The following is a 16,740-nucleotide window of genomic DNA, read 5'->3' as shown; positions in this document are numbered from 1 at the left end:
TATTGCTCATTCATGTCACAATAATGAAAAAATATTTTACAACAATTCATGTTGTTTGTTTTGATAGATGCTCTATCTTAATAAAGTATTAAAAAAGAGAAATTGTTAGGTGAAGAGAACGAAATTTGGTAGTTGTACCTTATTTAATTTGGGCTGGAATATTTTAACCACAAATGAGAACGTTCCCTGGTTCCCAGCTTGGTCTGAAAATCCAAGCTCCACGTAATCAGGATGTAAGAACTTGATCTGACTCATCCCACCCCATCCCCAGTTCCATTAACTAACCTCTTAAATGACTGAATTAGTTTTTAAAAATCTAAACTCTATTCATGCTTAAAAACTCTCTTTCCAAACTATCATTTCTCATCTAGAGCTTGGATTTCCCTAATACATTATGTGACTTCATTAAATCAATTTTTAGTCTTATAATATTTTCATATGCCAAATGGGAATAATATGTTTTCTTTTATTCCTGTTTTATAAATGTTTTGAATTATATTGTGGCCTATGAGACTTTAACATTGTGCTAAACTCACTTCAGCTGCCACTATGTGGCTTTTCTGCAGCTCAGCTCTTCTCTGCTAAGCTTCTTCTGAAGTCCACTGGCAAAAAAGATCTCCAAATTCTGGGCCCATATCTGAGTTTCCTTCCATCTGGAATTTTGACTTCTCAGTTCATTACTGCATTGGAAATCCTCCATGTCTTAAAAATATATATTTCTAAAATATTTTCCAAGTTTCCTAGTTGTGCTCTCATTGAGATGTTTTTTGATGTGACACTGATGTACAGCCGGCATACAACTAGCATTCACTATTCCAGACACAAATACAATTAACTGCAAATTGTGGCCATATTTTATAAAATGTTGGTGATGTTTTGTATGTGAAAATGAAGCTGTGCAAATCAATAGAAAGTAATTCTGTTGTCTGGAGATATGAAATAAGTTTTAAATGTTTAAGATTGTAGCAGAGCCATCGTTAGACATTTCAGAAGAGATAATAATCACCATTTAGAATCATTCCGTTTTTGAGATGAAGGAACTGATATCTGTAAGAGTTAACTTTTCACAAGAACTCACGAAGACCTACTGCCAATTTCTAAGCTAAAATTTTAGTTTTTATATCATTTATTATTTTATTTATATAACAGCATGGCCAAACAGAAATCTACAATATCATAGAGCTTAACAACCTTCCAAAATAACTGTTTAGTTTTACAGACAAGGAAACCAAGACTCTATGAGGTATATTTCAGCAAACAAAGCTAGAACTTGCATTGCCAATTTCCCACATCAGAGCTTGTTCTTTTGAATCCATGGTATAGAAGAGCACATTTAAATTAGGTTCTCTTTTTTTTCGTTTCAAGAATAACTTCATAAAAAGTGTGTTAATGCTAATAAAAGTGTCACTTAAAATAATTAAAGAAATTTTGTGTGGGCCAATTGCAATAAATAAATAACTTGAAAGAGGAAAAAAAAGAACACAAAGACAACTTGATAATGAGATAATAATACACGCTGCATGAAAGCCAGTTAATTGAAGGTTTGTCATGACCAGTGAATGCTACTTGTGAATCCTCTTGAGAAAATAATAGCCTGCTAAAAGAAGAAAAATAATCAAGAGGAAAAGATGGCAGAAGAGTATAAATTAGCATCTTTTTTAATCTATGCATTGTCAAAATATAATGGTCACTCTTAGCTCAAAACAGAAGAGAACATATCTAAATGGATTTGTTAATCAAATTTACTGCTCCAAAAACATTTTAACAACCCCAATTAATTTTTCCTATGTTTATCAGCTCATACCTTATGAGAAACACCTCGTAAGGAGTTTCTTTTCAAAATTATACCCCTTTAAAGAATGCCCCCTCTTCACTTTTCTTCAGAATCCCCCTGAATGGACTTACTTCAGCAACACTGCTGTGTGTTAGGAGATGTATTGGAATTCTGAAATATCTACCTAGGTATGTTTCTTTCATTTTTAGTTCATGCTGATCGCACTTCTGAATATACCATTTTCACTGGATAATAGATTTCTGCTAGGCATGTCCAACATTGTGGAGGGATGAATCAGATTCACTTGCTTTGTAAAACAAGCATTCATTTTCAACCTTAATCTTCTCTCTGTTATTCAGAGGAGAATAGGTGATTGCTGTCAGTGACCAGTGACGACTCTGCTTGCTACAAATGTCTGAGATTTTCCTACTAGGATTTGTCATAGATATCTTGTGCCCTACTGGACCTGGCAGGTCAGAGTGTACCACATTGTACAGCATTTTGAAGCATAACCTGGATTCAAGGACTAGCTCCTAGCTCTGGACCATACTTATAATGAGGATTCTTCTGGTATTGAAGTTATCTATTCCAACTGCAAACATAGGAATTAGAACAATAAGTAGCTCCTGTGAGATGTACTCTGGTCAAACTCCATTTATTACCTGTCTCACTGGTGCAGCACAATGGCATCTAGCATCTTCAAGAATTAGGTTAGTTCAGAACAATAGCCAAACATCTAAAAAGTCATTATCCATAACCTTCAGTTTGGACTTTTCATCTTCCTCAGTACAAAAAATACCCTTTTGAATGTCCTCAGGTCACCTAAAATTGAAATAGAAGGCAGGGTACTGTACACGTTTGTGGTTTTAGATCAGTGTACCAGGGTGCCTCTTCAGGCTAATCAAACTGCTGTTTTTTTAAGGGTCCTGAATCTAAGAATTGACTCAGATCTGAGAAATGGGTCACAGACTCAGACTTGGTAATTCATTCTTATCCCTCAAAGGGTTTACATTTCTTCATCTGTTTATGCTAAATGATAACTGACTTTTCAGTGTCCTTATTGCATCTTAAAATTTACATTTTCCCACACATATACACACATGCACACACACTATTAGAAACACACATGATTCCTTAAGCTAACGTCTTGAAGGCTATGTACCCTCATATCAACACTGAATTAATAGGTTAAATGTATTGTATTAGAACATACACACACAATCCCATCCCTAATCATATTCTTCAATATTTTTAAGTGATATAAATTAGCAATTTTCCAAAATTTTATCTGCTTAAAAGCCTTTATTACTCTAGTTGTTGATAAGCTGTAGGAACAAGATAGGGCAGCTACCTGGAGTCCAGGTAGCCTAAAATGCTCCATTTTATTGTATATACTACTGGTGATAAATGAGATCCAACTCTTTTCTGTTTTCATTATCAAGACTCCAAATCTGAGGAATGTCTAATTAGTTTAGCTGCAGTCAGAACTCAGATGGGAAAATATAAATACCTTGATTCACAGCCTGCATACATTCATGCACGAAATGGGAAGGAATAATTCCACATAGGTTTCTCTTGTCTAAGAACGGGATGCACGATGCTAAAGTGAAGAAAGTTAACGAAGGCTCAGATAATTATGTTAGCAAAAATGCCCATTCCCAACTGAAAAAAGTTACTTGAATTCATACCAATATTTCCTCTAGTGTTCTGATTACTATAGTAGAGCTTTGTCTCCTGTTGAAGGCTAGTATTTCCCTCTTCCTGTGCTCATGATCATGGTCACATCACTTCTTATCTCTCAAAATTTACATCACCCACTCTCCTTTTCTTTCCTGTATATTCAAGTCCTTGATCAAATTGAATCTTCCCCATGCTTTTAAAAAGTACTCAAGTTTCATCACCTTTAAAAATTCTGTTTTGGATCAAGTTCTATGAGAGCTATCTATAAAATTCACACCTCTTACACAGGGGAGCTTTTGAAAGTTTCTACTCAGTGCCTAAATGGAGGTTTATTGAGTCTTCTGAATTGTTGATTTAACTAATTAGGGTTTACTTAAGTAACAAGACTCTGGCACTCTAGAGTCACTTCATGGGCACTGGTATATAGAAACAGGCAAAAACCCACCAGTCCTAACAAATGCAGAGGAAATACACAGTCTACCTGAAAAAGAATTCAGAATAATGATAGTAAAGATGACCCAAAATCTTGGAAATAGAATGGAGAGACTACAACAAACGTTTAACAAGGACCTAGAAGAACTAAAGAGCAAACAAACAGAAATGAACGACAGAATAAATGAAATTAAAAATTCTCTAGAAGGGATCAACAGTTTAAGTGTACTCAACAGTTCTCCCAACTGGTCCCATCATGACTCAAAGAAACAGAAACTACATTGGAATGAACACCTGCTATAAGAAAAAGGCCTGACTGTTTCTAAGATAAGCCTTCATGGGCTTATTGTGTTAATAGGCAACCCCACCCCCACCCCCCACCCCACCCTGCCTTTAACTGAGAAGGTAAGTAATTTACCCAATGTTGTACTGTTGGTAATTGACAAAGTTAAAATTATAAGTTAACAATCTGGTTCCAGAGCCTTACATCTTTACCCATGACACTAAGTTTGCTAGTATGGGGTTTAAATGAATTTTACTGGGAAATTTTTAAAGAAAGGTAGGTAAAATGCCAATAGAGATAATTGAGCCAATATTTTAGCAGAGCAGCTTGGCAATATCTATCGAAATTTTAAAAGTTTATTCCCTTCAACCCAGAAATCCAATGAATGAATTTATCCTGTTGATGGATGGCAAAGGTACATATGTACAGAGATGTACACAGCAGCACTGTTTATAATAGCGATAAAAAATGTTAAAAGAGATTTACATGACCATCACTAATGATGAGGCTGGCAAATCCATATGTGGAATATTATGCAGACATTTAAAAAGTAAAGGACGTTAAAAGACCCAAAAGGTGCTGGATATCTTTAAATATAATAGTCAATATTCTTTATTTTATATTTATTAATTTATATGAACTATGAATATATAAGTATGTAGGATACACTAATGCTATTAACTATATTTGAGAGCAGTAATATTAGGAATTGAAGGTTACAGGTTGAAAGGTAATGTTTCTTTTTATTTTATAGACACAGTTTTTTCAAATGCTTACCATGACCATGTGTTATTTTAATAATTATTAGTTTATATAAAATAACATTTTCTAATCTGAATTTAAATTCATATTGGAAAATGTTTACACCAAGTTTGAACTATATCCATAATGAACTGTGAAACTCTTATTTAAAAGAAGTCATCTTGAATTACCATAGAACTTACTCTCTCCAGAAGAAACTGAGCCTGGCATAAAATCCTTATAAATGTTAGTGTATGTTTTGCCCCCAACTACCTGATAAGATAATTTCTTCAAAGAAGCGTTGTCATTTCTGCTCTGACATATAAAGAGCTTGGAAATCATCACTCCACACCACTCCTCACAAGAAGAAAAAGCTGAACAAAGTACAAGTAGATATTTCTTCTTAGATTCATCAGAGAATTGAGGTCAAAAGGCAAATTACTATCTAGAAAACTGGAGAGACAGTGAGTACAGCAGCTTACTAGGAGCAGAAGCCACTGGAGCCAGTAACTGGTAGGAATACTTAAATGGTAATTGAGGACTTGCTGGAGACAGAGGGTGGTCTAACTTGAGAGTTAAAAACTACAGGGGGCCAGTTTTAGTGAAAGTCTCTACACTCCAGAAGCATTCTTCTTTTTTCTTGGTGAAAAATATCCCTTATCCTTTGGGCAGGTAGATGAGATAAGTAACTTTTTAATTATGCCTGAGAGAAAAGTTACTCTATTGAAATATGCCAGCCTTGAAGGGTCTGTGCTCTGTAACAAAGGCCTGCCTCAGGAAATCTACTTTACTTTTACTGGAGCTTTTTTTTTTTTTTAAATATTTATTTATTTGGCTGCACTGGGTCTTCGTTGTGGCATGTGGGCTTCTTAGTTGCAGCATGCGGACTGTTAGTTGTGGCATGCGGGCTTCTTAGTTGTGGCATGAGTGCGGGATCTATTTCCCCGACCAGGGATCAAACCTGGGCCCCCCTGCCTTGGGAGCTCAGAGTCTTACCCACTGGACCACCAGGGAAGTCCCTACTTTTACTGGAGCTTTATCTGACCCAGGGGAAGGGTAATTTTGAAAATAGGAGCTCCTTCTAGCCTTGTTTTCACACATAAGGGTTCAAAAAATGCTTTAAAACTCTTCTGAAGGTCACAGACAAGGGGCTCAGGCCCAATTATGCCTGGTTTTATCACCTGTTCAGATAAGAAGATTTTTGTCTTTCTGTAGCACTGATAGCCAGGAGAAGTCATTAAAAGCCACTGGTTATTTTATTTTTCATGCGGCAATTTTTTTTTTTATGCTGTGGTACATATAAGCAACTTTATTTATTTTTTTTAACATCTTTATTGGAGTATAATTGCTTTACAATGGTGTGTTAGTTTCTGCTTTACAACAAAATGAATCAGTTATATATATACATATGTTCCCATATCTCTTCCCTCTTGCGTCTCCCTCCCTGCCACCCTCCCTATCCCACCCCTCCAGGCGGTCACAAAGCACCGATCTGATCTCCCTGTGCTATGCAGCTGCTTCCCACTAGCTATCTACCTTACGTTTGGTAGTGTATATATGTCCATGCCTCTCTCTCGCTTTGTCACAGCTTACCCTTCCCCCTCCCCACATCCTCAAGTCCAATCTCTAGTAGGTCTGTGTCTTTATTCCTGTCTTACCCCTAGGATCTTCATGACATTTTTTTTTCTTAAATTCCATATATATGTGTTAGCATACGGTATTTGTCTTTCTCTTTCTGACTTACTTCACTCTGTATGACAGACTCTAGATCTATCCACCTCATTACAAATAACTCAATTTCGTTTCTTTTTATGGCTGAGTAATATTCCATTGTATATATGTGCCACATCTTCTTTATCCATTCATCCAATGATGGACACTTAGGTTGTTTCCATCTCTGGGCCATTGTAAATAGAGCTGCAATGAACATTTTGGTACATGACTCTTTTTGAATTATGGTTTTCTCAGGGTATATGCCCAGTAGTGGGATTGCTGGGTCATATGGTAGTTCTATTTGTAGTTTTTTAAGGAACCTCCATACTGTTCTCCACAGTGGCTGTATCAATTTACATTCCCACCAACAGTGCAAGAGGGTTCCCTTTTCTCCACACCCTCTTCAGCATTTACTCTTTCTAGATTTTTCGATGATGGCCATTCTGACTGGTGTGAGATGATATCTCATTGTAGTTCTGATTTGCATTTCTCTAATGATTAGTGATGTTGAGCATTCTTTCATGTGTTTGTTGGCAGTCTGTATATCTTCTTTGGAGAAATGTCTATTTAGGTCTTCTGCCCATTTTTGGATTGGGTTGTTTGTTTTTTTGTTATTAAGCTGCATGAACTGCTTACAAATTTTAGAGATTAATCCTTCATCAGTTGCTTCATTTGCAAATATTTTCTCCCATTTCTGAGGGTTGTCTTTTCATCTTGTTTATGGTTTCCTTTGCTGTGCAAAAGCTTTTAAGTTTCATTAGGTCCCATTTGTTTATTTCTGTTTTTATTTCCATTTCTCTAGGAGGTGGGTCAAAAAGAACCTTGCTGTGATTTATGTCATAGAGTGTCCTGCCTATGTTTTCCTCTAAGAGTTTGATAGTGTCTGGCCTTACATTTAGGTCTCGAATCCATTTTGAGCTTACTTTTGTGTATGGTGTTAGGGAGTGATCTAATCTCATACTTTTACATGTAGCTGTCCAGTTTTCCCAGCACCACTTATTGAAGAGGCTGTCCTTTCTCCACTGTACATTCCTGCCTCCTTTATCAAAGATAAGGTTACCATATGTGTGTGGGTTTATCTCTGGGTTTTCTATCCTGTTCCATTGATCTATGTTTCTATTTTTGTGCCGGTACCATACTGTCTTGATTACTGTAGCTTTGTAGTATAGTCGGAAGTCAGGGAGCCTGATTCCTCCAGCTCCGTTTTTCATTCTCAAGATTGCTTTGGCTATTCGGGGTCTTTTGTGTTTCCATAGAAATTGTGAAACTTTTTGTTCTAGTTCTGTGAAAAATGCCAGTGGTAGTTTGATAGGGATTGCATTGAATCTGTAGATTCCTTTGTGTAGTAGAGTCATTTTCACGATGTTGATTCTTCCAATCCAAGAACATGGTATATCTCTCCATCTATTTGTATCACCTTTAATTTCTTTCATCAGTGTCTCATAATTTTCTTATAAGCAACTTTAATGGGTGATAAATGTACAGTAGTTAGACTTCACCTACATAGACATTTTTCCATTTTATGCTCTATGATCTGAAAAGAAATGCTTTTTGAATTGTATAAGATTTATGTTTCTGTAAACATTGCTTAATTTTTTTGCTCTTGATTAAAAAAAAGTTGTGTTGAAATCACTATTGAATATTGCAATCTATATAGTGTAATGGATGGCTTATTTTGTCAACCTGATCTCCTATGTTACCAGTGTATATTGTCTCCTTCCCCCTAAAGTGACCTTAATCTTTGCTTTCTTTGCACAATGTCTTTTGTTGCAAGTCATAAGCCTGAGGCAAATAAAATTACAGTAATTTCCAAATAAATAAATAAATAATTTAAAAAATAAAAAATGAGATATAATCATAGGATAATTGAAAACATTCCCTCCGCATCAATAATGCTACATTATAATAACAGTGGGTTACTACTGAGACAGCTGCAAGACACAAACTTTATTTAAGAAGGAGTTTCAAGGGAAACCCGAAGACTAGAGTAGACAAAAACAAGCACACTAGAGGAAGTTGAGTCTCTGGTGCCTACAGCTACAGCAAACGTTAAGCATAGCCTAACCCTTAGAGAGATAAACATAAAACCTCATGCTAAAGGCCTGTTTACCTCCATTCCTATTACCCAATATGTAATATCTTTATTTCAAATGAAGTTACCAGGTATGCTAAAAGGCAAGAAAGAACAGTCTGAAGAGAAAAAAGCAAGAACCAAAACCAGACTCAGATATGGCAAAGATTTTGGAATCATCAAACCTGGAATTTAAAACAACTACAATTAACATTCTAAGGGGAAAAAAAATAGACAACATGGAAGAACATATGCTTAACGTAAGGAGAGAGATAAAAACTCTAAGAATCAAAAGGAAATGCTAGAAATAAATTTTAAAGTGTAATTGAAATAAAGAATGCCTTTGATGGGCTCATGAGCAGACTGGAAATAGCTAAGGAAAGAGTCAATGAACTTGAAAATACGTCAAATAGAAATTTTCCAAAATGAAGTCTAAAGAGAGGAAAAATAGGTGAAAGAAAACAAAAAAAAATAGAATATGCAGCCCTTCTTTATGACATTGGACAAGTGGATACATGGCATTATGCATTTGTCAAAACTCTTAATGACTGAACAAGACAAAGAGTGAAACCTAGTGTAAACTATGAGCTTTAGTTAATAATTATATATCAATATTAATTCATCAATTCTAACAAATACACCACACTAATGCAAGATGTTAATAATAGGGGAAACTGTGGTGGGGTGTGGGGAAAGATGTATGAGAATTGATATACTTTCTGTTCAATGTTTCTGTAAACCTAAAACTTCTAAAAAGTAAAGTCCATTCATTTAAATTTGAAAAAGCTTTGCCAGTTTACACAATTAAAAATAATTGATTACATTATTGCCTCTCCCTTTCTCTTGCTTTTTTGCTCATTTTTCTTTCCTTCCTTTTCTTCTTATCCTTCATCGTAATATGGACATTATATCTAATTATAATGCAGTTTGAAAAATCAATATTTATTCTTATATGAGGTATGTTAATTATATGTTCTCCTAAGTTTAATTATAATTGTACCCAAAATTGTTTTATAAGTATCTTAACATTTCAAATATTTATACAAACTAGATATATTATATGAGTGTTTATTATTAAAAAAAATTAAAGTGTCTTTCAAAATCTTACATTATATTAATGAAAGAAAGTTTAAATCAGTTTCTGTGGAAATATTTAGGTTTACGTAAATTACAGGACACTTAATATAAGGCACTCAATGCTATTTTCAATGACCTGTCACAGTCAGAGGCCTAGGAAGATTTCATTCATGGCTAAACATGCAAATTTAAAGTTAATGCCTCCAAAGTGATTCCAAAGGCCATATATATATATATATATATATATGGTCTTTAGAATATATAGATATGGAATCTATATATATATAGACTTAGATTATATATATGGAAACTACACACACATATATATATATAGAGAGAGAGAGAGAGTCTTTTTCAGATTCTTTTCCCATATAGGTTATTGCAAAATATTTAGTATAGATCCCTGTGCTATACAGTAGGCCCTTATTGGTTACCTATTTTATATATAGGAGTGTGTATATGTTAATCCCAAACTCCTAATTTATCCTCCCACCCTTTCCCCTTTGGTGACCATAAGTTTGTTTTCTATGTCTGTGGGTCTATTTCTGTTTTTTATATAAGTTCATTTGTATCTTTTTTTTTCTTTTAGATTTCACATATAAGCGATATCTTATGATCTTTGTTTTTCACTGTCTGGCTTACTTCAGTTAGTATAATACCTGAAACTAACACAACATTGTAAATCAACTGTAATTCAATAAAAATAAATAAATAAGTGAATAAAATAAAATTAATGCCACCATAGAATAGCTTTAAGAAAGCTGTGCACTTCTATCATTTCTCCCTCATTATTTGTTATCGTAGCTATAACAAGACTCAGACATCCTAAAATCAAATTACATAATTCAAAATACCTTGAATTCCCAAATTAATTGTAAGTAGATAGTTAACTATACACTTGAACCAACTTCATGGCAATTTTGAAATTATAGTTTATTTGCAATTATTTGTTTACTCCTTTATCTCCCTCTGTAGCCTATAAGAGTTATGACTATTCATACTATATTTTGTTCACCAAATATTTATTCATTAATGATTAAATGAATTTTCTGTATATTTTTACTAATTGCTGCTTTGTAAGACGGCATTATCATTACATTGACATAGTTACAGACCTACAGATAAACAAAGTATATTCAACTAAACAAATAATCAAACAGACTTAAAAATGAAACATGCCAATTATGGACATCAGACATAATTCCACTTATCTTTCTACACTCCAGAACTCCAAATGTCTGTTGCTTTAAGCCACCCAGTTTTTGGTAATTTGTTATAGTTGCCCTAGGAAACTAATACAGTATTTTATCAACTACTTGGAAAATTGTTATTAATAACTGAAAAATGATAAATTTCATTCAGTTACAAATTCTTATTTGTATATTTCAATCTTTGACATAGGCCAAGGTATTTACTTTGCATGTGTGTCAGCTTCTTGGAGTTTAGCACCAGCTTGGTCGCATAAAATACCAAAAATATATATTCTAAACACAGTTTCAGTTTCTTTAAAGTATAGTAAGAACAAAGTTTAAACAAATAAATGCATATTGAAAAATGTTTCTTGTTTCTTTTTCTTTTGCAAATCTTTATATATTTCTTTCATTTAAAGAGATTTTATTGTTGGCATGATGATTTCTAATAAGACAAATATTTTTTTAACTAACTTATTCTAGTCTCTTGAAAAATTTAGTTTTTAACTTAGTATTCAAACAACCAGCAATTATTTTTACACTTACATTTTTTCAGCAATCAAATTATACAATTATAGCATTAGGTGTGAGTGACATAAATAGGATTTGGAAGACGTGCAACTGATGCTTAGTAAACATATGAATAAGCTGGTGGGAGTGTACTTGAGAGCAGCACATTCAGTGTGGCCCTGACATCAGTCAGTCTGACGTACAAAGGAAGCACAGAGTCTTGATGTTTTGGGGAGAAGGTTATGTGGAGGTCAGAAGAGTGACTCCAGTATCTTGTGCATATGTCTCCATGGCAATAACAACATCTCTTCATGTGTGTTTATTTCCTACTGGGTAAGAAAAAAAGGGGACTTCTACCCTATCCATGAAAATGTCCTGTCTAGCATAGTGCCTGAAATATAGTAAACGTTCATCTAATCTGTTAAATGAATAAATCAATAATCAATGAATGAATAAACAAAGTGGTTTACTTAGAGAAACCTTCTAAAGATAGTGGTAGTTATTTGAAAACAGTTGTTAAGGAGAGATTTTTGACAGCTAACCCTGTGGCTATAATAAAGAACACCAGTGTCCATAATCAAACTATCTTTTCTTTCTCTGTATAGGTTATTTAGAATTAAAACCCTTTCTACAGATGAGAATATATGTCATAGAAAGATCTCTGTCATAGACTTAGTAAAACAGAATAGATCTCATAGAAATTGAGGTTTTTCTGTATGTGGAAATTAATGAAAATGTAAGAAAATAATTCAAGAATCTCTTTTCAAAATTGATAAAGATTACTACAGTAATATTAACAAAGCAATGATACATTTTAATCAATGATACAATTTTGATTGCGTGGGATTATTGAAACTAATTACAGAGCTATAACCTTTCGTTTGCACTGTGATTGATACCCTTTTATATCTTATAGTGATAGATATTCAGCGCAGAATGCTTGTCTATTCAACAAATCACTGTCTCCTGTTTTCCTTCTCCTTTGTGTTAACACATTATATCTTTGTGGCCGGCATTTATTTCCGTAAGAGTAGTGTAACCTTAACAACCTCAACTTTGGAGGCACCCTGAGCCTCCTGAATACAATTCAAATAGTTCATAAAGAACTTTATTTTTCTTCAGAAGTTACTAGGTCCATGTATAATTTTACGGAACAGATTTGAAAAGTTCAGCTTGCTTCCCTCCCCTTAAAGCAGATCCACTGACGTGTTTAAAGAAGAGATTCTACTCTCATAAATTAAATCCTTATCTTTCTAGGGAAGATAGATTGATGATCAAATATTTTTCCGTAATTATTTGAAAAATTTGTTTAAAAGTGCCCTTCATATTGAGAGATTATTGATAATTTATTAAAAGTTCACATGCTTGATGTCAAACTTAAATTTCAAGGTCTAATAGTGCAGTGAAAGATTCATACATTAATGTGTCAGCAGTGATATCTTTTCCTTCACCCCACAGTCCTAACCTCAAATTTATACACACTTTTAAAAAAAAAAAAGGAAAACTGGACCATAAAGTGTTTATGGTTTACATATTTTTCATTTTCCTTTTTGGAAATATGTAACATCAGTTCAATGAAGTATTAAAAGAAAATGCAATGAGAAAGCTTCGCTGACATTACCATTTTTAGTGTGGTAATAGTTGTGATCTCAAACTGTAAAGCAGTTTCCCAGGAACTCCTGAAGAGTTATGCTGCCATCTATTGACAATGCAGATGTCTTTTAATGGTCATATGGTTCAAGAAAATATGTTTTCCGAATATTCGGTGTTTCTGAAAATACCTACTTTGTATGATAAATATATGACATCCAAAATTATTTATAATACATCATTAACTTTTTTCTTTTACTATAGAAAAGGCTTATTAATGAATGATCTTGTGCTACCAAATTTACTGAATGTTGTAGATCTTTAGAATACAAGTCAGTAATCTGCAAGTGCTAATGTAGTAACTGAACCTGTGTTTATGCATCACAATGTTATTATCCTATATTTAGTACCTTCAATAGAATGGGATTAACACGCGTTATTAGGAATGTAAAACATTTTAAACAGTCAAATAAGACTTCAGCAAATTGGCTGTTTAGAGCAAGAAAATGGATAACTAATATAGATAAAAAAGCATGTTTACCCTTTTCTTTTCATTATTTCATGACATACTACCTTAAGATGAAAAGCACCTGTATTTCATGCCTTCTGACGCAGAGGCTTCCCAAAGAGAGCAAGACAGAACTGTGATGGGACAATTAGAATTTAAATTACTAACTATTTTGAATCTAGGCCATATATTGTTGGAAAAACCCCTTCTGAGAACTTTTCTCTCCACTTTTCGTATTCAGATATTTAATGTGTCAAATATTTAGTATAACAGGATGCCAGATGAAGTAAAAATAAACAGATATGCCAGCTGCTTTACTTCCATAGCTGGAGAGAGCAGGTATTTGCTCATCCTAGAGGATAAATACCTTCCCATTGACTGGGAAAAGTGCTTAATAGAATGTTGTGGTTTGAAGGTTTTCTTGGTTTTAGATCCTTTTTAAAAAAATGTATAGTGTGAGAGTGCACTGATGGGATACGGATTCCTGAATATTTTTGGAGGGAATGACCAGTATTCTCCACCTTCTATTTGGGATAAGTTTACTCGAACCACGGTTTTGAATATGGAATTCAAAAAAAAGAGGGGAACTGGTGAATTAGTGACAACACAAAGACTTAAGTGCTGATGATGGAGAGCTAGTAGCTAGACTTGAAGCCTTCTGGTCTGCTACTCTGACTTAGGGTCATGTGAATTGAATGAGCTATGACCTTGCACTCTAACAGGGACAACTCTATAGCAGCAAACAAGCATCCAATAGACTGGGCAGAACAGTGTCCACAGCTCCACCTAGTGACAGTGGTAGAGAGCTAGCACTCAATTGCTCTAAGGCTTGAGTACATTTCTGTTGTCTTTTCATCCTAGCATTTTCAAGTGAGACTGCCTCATCACCTCTCACAACAATGAGAAATGAGCAAATTCTCAAGATTATCTTTAAAATGTTGGTTAATGTAAACCTAAGATGGGGGATATTGGACTTTCTGAAGATAAAGGTATGTTGGGGGGACTTCCTTGGTGATCCGGTGGTTAAGACTTCACGCTCCCAATGCAGGGGGCTCAGATTTGATCCCTGGTCGGGGAACTAGATCCTGCATGCCGCCACTAAGAGCCCACATGCTGCAACTAAAGATCCCGCATGCCACAACTAAGACCCAGCGCAGCCAAATAAACAAATAAATAAATATTTTTTAAAAAAGGTATGTTGGGGCTTAAATGGAAGTTTGAGGGGGGCGAGGGAAGATGTGCCTGTATTTATATAGAAAAGGCTTATTAATGAATGATTAATGAATGACTTACACTAGTAAAGCAAGTCATTTTGGTTATGTTCTGTAATGATGGAAAAATACAAAGAATTAAGCATGAATAATGCATGGTGTGTAAAATATAAATCAAGGACAAATGGAATCCATGATTTCTGTGTAGCACTGGTGACTATAAAAGGTCACTGGAAACTTTTTCTGCACTATTAACTATTTTTACCATGTAAAGGGTGTTTGGGGCAACTTCACCTGCTCTAAGCACTCTGCCCCTTAAAATAAAAAATAATATGTATTTTATTCTGTTCTCCGCATTCTTCCCCCCCACGCCCGCCCCGAGTCTTTAGTTTCCTACTTGTGTTTTTCATCTTGACTTCTTCATAAACTCACTATATTATATATTTACTGTCTATTTTCTGTTGAGTTGACACCACTTAAACATCCTTTCTGACAAAATATAATAATAAAATCATTATTTTATCAATATTTACATCTACATCAAAGATGACCTCTGATACAACTTGCAAGGGAATTTAAAAAAAATTTTTATTTGAGTACAGTCGATTTACAGTGTTGTGTTAGTTTCAGGTATACAGCAAAGTGAATCAGTTATACATATATCCACTCTTTTTTAGGTTCTTTTCCCATATAGGCCATTACAGAGTATTGAGTAGAGTTCCCTGTGCTATACAGTAGGTTTTTATTCGTTATCTATTTTATATATAGTAGTGTGTATATGTCAATCCCAATCTCCCAATTTATCCCTCCCCCCACCTTACCCCCTGGTAACCATAAGCTTGTTTTCTACATCTGTGACTCTATTTCTGTTTTGTAGATAAATTCATTTGTACCCTTTTTTTTAGATTCCACATATAAGTGATATCATATATTTGTCTTTCTGTGTCTGACTTACTTCACTCAGTATGACAATCTCTAGGTCCATCCATGTTGCTGCAAATGGCATTATTTCATTCTTTTTATGGCTGAGTAATATTCCATTGTATACATGTACCACATCTTCTTTATCCATTCCTCTGTTGATCCATTCCTCTGTTGAGCAACATTTATGTTGCTTCCATGTCCTGGCTACTGTAAATAGTGCTGCAATGAACATTGGGGTGCATGTATCTTTTCAAATTATGGTTTTCTCTAGGTATATGCCCAGGAGTAGGATTGCTGGGTCATCTGGTAGCTCTATTTTTAGTTTTTTTATGGAACCTCCATATAGTTCTCCATAGTGACTGCACCAATTTACATTCCCACCAACAGTGTAGGAGGGTTCCCTTTTCTCCACACCCTTTCCAGCATTTGTTATTTGTAGACTTTTCAGTGATGGCCCTTCTGACCAGTGTGAGGTGATACCTCATTGTAGTTTTGATTGCAAGGGAATATTTATTTTCCATTCTGTACAAGCATTAAAATAATCATGAGAAATAATTTTATCTCATCTAACTGAATTTATTTTTTTTTACAGCTTCCATATATTTCATTCCAGGGTATTGGAAATATTTCACTCCAGGGTATTGGAAATAGCTGTATTTGCCTATTGCTAAACATCTGTGGTTTAAGTAGTGGTGAACGTACATATGTACTGAAATGCAGATCTAGATGACACCTACTTATATCAAATGTTTCAGTTCATATTCTCTTCTGTTTATACCATAAATGTGGGGAAATTGATTAGGGAATAAGACAAGGATATAAGTGAATCAATTTCACAGCTTGGAGCCCTTCACTTTTTGAGCCCTTCATTCAATTGCCTTTACAATCCACTAAATGCATAGATGGAATAAAACTCCAGTAGTTAACTATTAGTTGAAACTATTTTATTCCTAATAAAAAGAAGTGTCTCAGAATATCTGAACTTTCAAATAAGCTAAATGATATTCTCATGACTTCTTTGTAGTCAATCTGTTTC

Source organism: Orcinus orca, chromosome 4, assembly GCF_937001465.1.
Source record: "Orcinus orca chromosome 4, mOrcOrc1.1, whole genome shotgun sequence".
NCBI classification, from domain to species: domain Eukaryota; kingdom Metazoa; phylum Chordata; class Mammalia; order Artiodactyla; family Delphinidae; genus Orcinus; species Orcinus orca.
The sequence above is the reverse complement of the archived record's forward strand: the minus strand, read 5'-3'. Positions refer to the sequence as shown.